This window comes from Bombus vancouverensis, chromosome 16 (assembly GCF_051014615.1).
Source record: "Bombus vancouverensis nearcticus chromosome 16, iyBomVanc1_principal, whole genome shotgun sequence".
Lineage (NCBI taxonomy): Eukaryota > Metazoa > Arthropoda > Insecta > Hymenoptera > Apidae > Bombus > Bombus vancouverensis.
In genome coordinates this window covers 177501-182500 of record NC_134926.1, presented here as the reverse complement: position 1 = coordinate 182500, position 5000 = coordinate 177501, and the positions used below count along the sequence as shown (strand labels likewise).

Genomic DNA, 5000 nt, shown 5'->3' with positions numbered 1-5000 from the left:
TGTGGATCTACCGGGGCGAAAGCCGTACTGCCTGTCCGACGTTAGGGCGTGGTCGTGGAATATAGTTGTCATCCTGGCAGCCATCAGCCTTTCCAGTAACTTGCCCACCATCGATAGTAGGCAAATCGGCCTGTAAGACTTCGGGCTACTCTTATCCCGTTCTGGTCCCTTCGGGATAGTGATGACGTTCCCCAATTTCCAAACCTTCGGGAAGACTCCCCAGGTGAGGCAGCTATTCATGAGCCTGAGGAGTTCCTGATGGATTCCACCCCAGGCGCGTTGGATTACTTCGGCCTCGACTAGGTCAGGTCCAGGACATTTCCCCTTCGTTAGTCGTTTTACGGCGCCACTGAGTTCCTCGTAGCGGAACTCTGGGGTGTCCTCGACGTTCGGGGGGGTTGTACTGTCGCGTCTGATCGCTGTCTGCTCCGGCGTGTCCGTTTCTTCCTCGTCGTCGGGTAGTAGGGCGGACAGCATCGCCGCCGCAGTGGTTCGCCAGTTGGAGGTTTCCCCTTGTGGCGTCCGCAGAGTCGACACTGTTTCTTCCCTCCTTAGCTTGCCCGTGGCCGTTCGGTAGGCAATACCCCAGGGTTCTGCGTTGCCCTCCTTGGTTATAAATTCTCTCCAGCTGCGTATCTTGGTCCTGGTGATTGCTTTTACGTACTCCTTTCTGATTTCTCTATACCGCAGCTTCTCCTGCTCCCTCGTTGCGGGGTCCCTGGTCCCCTGATATTTCCTCCTTGCCCGGTAGACTTCCCTCTTTGCTCGTGTGAGCTCAGGCGTCCACCATGGCACCGATCTGTGATACCATTTTTTCCTCGGAATGGCGGCATCGCAGGCTCTGCTGAGGACTTCCTGCATCTGCTCGGCCATTCGTTCAACCTCGTTCGGCTGCCGGGGGTTTGTCTCTCGGAGTGTCGCCTTTTCCTCTATGATCACTCTTTGAAAGACCTCCCAGTTGGCGTGCCGAGTGTTGTATCTTCTTTCCTGAAGCTGCGGCGGAGTACTCCCCTCGTTAAAATCGAGACGCGTCTCCAGTATTCTGTGATCGCTGGAGGTTCCGTCCTCGTGTACTCTCCATTCCTTCACGAGCGGTATTGCTTCCGGAGTCGCCATAGTCAGGTCTATGTTCGATCGCCCTCTCGTTGTTTCAAATGTGTGTGCCTGTCCTGGTTTGTTGAGGATGTGGAGGTTGTATTGTGCGATGACAGCCTCCAGGGCCTCACCTCTGTCGTCGGTGTCCTTGCTGCACCACAGCGGAGATTTGGCGTTGGAGTCCAGGCCAATAATGGCTTTCTTCCCTCTGAGCCTATTCAGTACTTTGTCTAATTGCTCGAGGCCGACTTCGATATTTTCGGTCGGCGGAAAGTACTGGCTGACGAAGTATACCTCCGTCTCTCCATCGCTTACTTGTACACAAGCGCAGTGCGTTGTACATAGTCCGGCAATTTCGAGCGGCGTTAGCTCCTTCGACTTAACTCCTACTGCTGCCATTGGTGGGTCACCCTTCGAACCCCGACAGGCGATCGAGATTCCTGTTCCGAGTCCGGGTATTTTTCCGTCGATGCTGTATGGCTCTTGCATTAGCAAGATTTCGTCGCCATCAGCTACCATCTGTGTCCTGATTTCGTGGGGGACAGTTTTGGAACGCTGCATGTTATGCTGCAGGATCCTTATACCCCTTCTACCCCCGTGTCCTCTTCCATTTTTGCTCGGGGCTTTACTCATACGTAGTTCGGGAGATAATTATTTCTAACGCCTTCTTATACATAGGGCAGTCTGCGTTAGAGGCCGCATGATCGCCTTTTTTCCCTGCCTTCTTGCAGTTGACGCAGCCGGCGTTCTTGTTTTTATTCGTGCACTCTTTAGTGCTATGTCCGCTTTCCGCGCAATGTGCGCAGATCTCATAGCCCAAGCGGCAGTGTTTTGCCACGTGCCCATAGCCTTGGCACTTGTAACAGCGGCTGACGGCTATGTAATCCCGAACCCGGCAAGCATTCCACGAGATGAATATCTTGCCAGTTAGTAGTTTATCTCTTACCTGGGGGGGCACTTCCAGTACCCAGTTAGTTTCCTCGGAGTCCTTGCGGCCTGTTCTGAAGCAGAATTTGATGGCTCCGACGTCTTCATCTGTTAGCCTTTCTTGGTTCTGCTTCTTGATGCAGCCCATTATTTCCTTCTCCGGCATTTCCCGTGGGACATCATATAATATTACCCGGGGCAGCCTCCTCTGCGGCGTGCTGGTTTTTAGGCCGGCTTCCTTTAGCTTGGCGTTCTCCGTGAACGCTTTTAGGCCTTCGGGGTTCGCCGTTTCCACGACTAATCCATTCCCGCTGATTTTCTTCACTGCGGTGATCTGGATTCCTCTCTTACGTGGGTTCACCAGCGTGAAGACTGCTTCCCGTGCTTCCTCACTCGTTTTTATCTCGGAGTCTGACGACTCCGGCCGGATTATCACCGCGTTTGTAGGTGGTTTGACCGCGATTTGCCCCACCATACTATTCTTCATTTTGACTTTTTCGGCGTAGGAGGACTGCTTAGGCTCCATCCTTGATTTGACTGCCGTTTCGAGCCGCTTGCTCGTTTGTAGCGTCTTGTTGACGGCACTCAGTATCGCCGTTTCTTTCTTCTCCGCGCCGGTGCTCTGGTCCAACTTCCCGGTGAGGTAGCTGTTGTGGAGTAAGAGTTCTTCCACTATCCCTCGCATGTCCCGGAAATACCGCATGATGGCTGCGGTTTGCTCCTTGTTAACCTTCTTACTTGGGTCCAGACAGAAGGCTAATACGCCCTTCTCTATTTCCCCTGCCTGTGCTCTTAAATCGGGCACAGTGCGGGGTTCGTCTGCTGCTACAGGCGATTGCTGCTGCTTCGCCTCTTCCCCTTTTTCTTTCTCCTCTGTTCTCCTCTTTCTCTCCTGAACCGGGCTTTTCCCCTCCACCTTTTGCGTTTTCAGTGGTTGGAGAACCACTCTTGCTTTTGTAGCGGTTGGGGATTGACCCTTCGTAGCCATTCTGATATTTGTAGGTCCCCGCGGCGTATTGTTTTGCGCGCTGAGACACTAGGTCCGACGGCGTAACGGCGGCACTGGTCACGCACTTGTATTTGTATTTGCCCTGCGCTATTCTTTCTCGCGCGCGGGCACTAAGTCCGACGGCGTATTCCTTTTATCTTACTCGCTCGAGCCTGAGTCCCAGCGGCGTATTGTTTTACGCGCCGAGACACTAAGTCCCAGCGGCGTATTGTTTTACGCGCCGAGACACTAAGTCCCAGCGGCGTATTGTTTACGCGCACAGACACTAAGTCCCAGCGGCGTATTGTTTTACGCGCACAGATACTAAGTCCGACGGCGTAACGGCGGCACTAGTCGAGCACTTGTGCTTGCACTGCGCCACTATTATTATCTATACGCGCGGGCACTAAGTCCGACAGCGTATTGCTTTTTGCTTTTTTTTTTTCTCGCTCGAGACAGAGTCCCAGCGGCGTATTGTTTTACGCGCCGAGACACTAAGTCCCAGCGGCGTATTGTTTTACGCGCACAGACACTAAGTCCCAGCGGCGTATTGTTTTACGCGCACAGATACTAAGTCCGATGGCGTAACGGCGGCACTGGTCGAGCACTTGTGCTTGCACTGCACCACTATTATTATCTATACGCGCGGGCACTAAGTCCGACGGCGTATTGCCTTTTTTTTTTCGCTCGAGACTGAGTCCCAGCGGCGTATTGTTTTACGCGCCGAGACACTAAGTCCCAGCGGCGTATTGTTTAACGCGCACAGACACTAAGTCCCAGCGGCGTATTGTTTTACGCGCACAGACACTAAGTCCGACGGCGTAACGGCGGCACTGGTCAAGCACTTTTGCTTGCACTGCACCACTATTATTATCTATACGCGCGGGCACTAAGTCCGACGGCGTATTGCTTTTTTTTTTTCGCTCGAGACAGAGTCCCAGCGGCGTATTGTTTTACGCGCCGAGACACTAAGTCCCAGCGGAGTAGATAGGGACAGAGGGAATCTCGTTAATCCATTCATGCGCGTCACTAATTAGATGACGAGGCATTTGGCTACCTTAAGAGAGTCATAGTTACTCCCGCCGTTTACCCGCGCTTTTTTGAATTTCTTCACGTTGACATTCAGAGCACTGGGCAGAAATCACATTGCGTCAACACCCTTGGGGGCCATCGCAATGCTTTGTTTTAATTAGACAGTCGGATTCCCCTAGTCCGTGCCAGTTCTGAGCTGAGCGTTGAATGGCGGCCGAAGAGAACGACCGCGACGGTATAACCGCCACGGAAGCCTCGCAGCAAGGAAGATCCGCGGGAGGCCAAGGCACGGGACCGAGCTCGGATCCGGGGTGCGCGACGATATCCACTCCCGAGAGAGATAGATACGCCGCGTCCCGTTCAGCTCGCCCAGGCCCGGCACGTCAGCCAAACCCGCTTCCCGACCAAGCCCGACACGCCCCGCTCCTCAGAGCCAATCCTTATTCCGAAGTTACGGATCCAATTTGCCGACTTCCCTTACCTACATTAATCTATCGACTAGAGGCTCTTTACCTTGGAGACCTGCTGCGGATATGGGTACGAACCGGCGCGACACCTCCACGTGGCCCTCTCCTGGATTTTCAAGGTCCGAGGGGAAGATCCGGACACCGCCGCAACTGCGGTGCTCTTCGCGTTCCAAACCCTATCTCCCTGCTAGAGGTTTCCAGGGAACTCGAACGCTTATACAGAAAAGAAAACTCTTCCCGGATCTCCCGACGGCGTCTCCAGGTCATTTTGGGTTACCCCGACGAACACTCTTACGAGGGCCCGAATGGTATGCGGTTCCGCTGCCGGGTTCCGGAATAGGAACCGGATTCCCTTTCGCCCAATGGGTGTGTATCTTTCGCTCATATATTATTATATATGTTTCGCTCAATTTGTTGTTGCGATTTTTGTGTATGATCTTAGGACACCTCATCTGCATAGGATTTCTCTTAGGGCTTAGGATCGACTGACT

At 53.5% G+C, this 5000-nt stretch overlaps 1 pseudogene; it reads right to left on the bottom strand.

Moving 5' to 3' along the window:
- Positions 1-3975: 3975 nt before the first annotated feature.
- Positions 3976-5000, bottom strand: part of LOC143303817 (large subunit ribosomal RNA) — a 2926-nt pseudogene continuing 1901 nt past the window's right edge.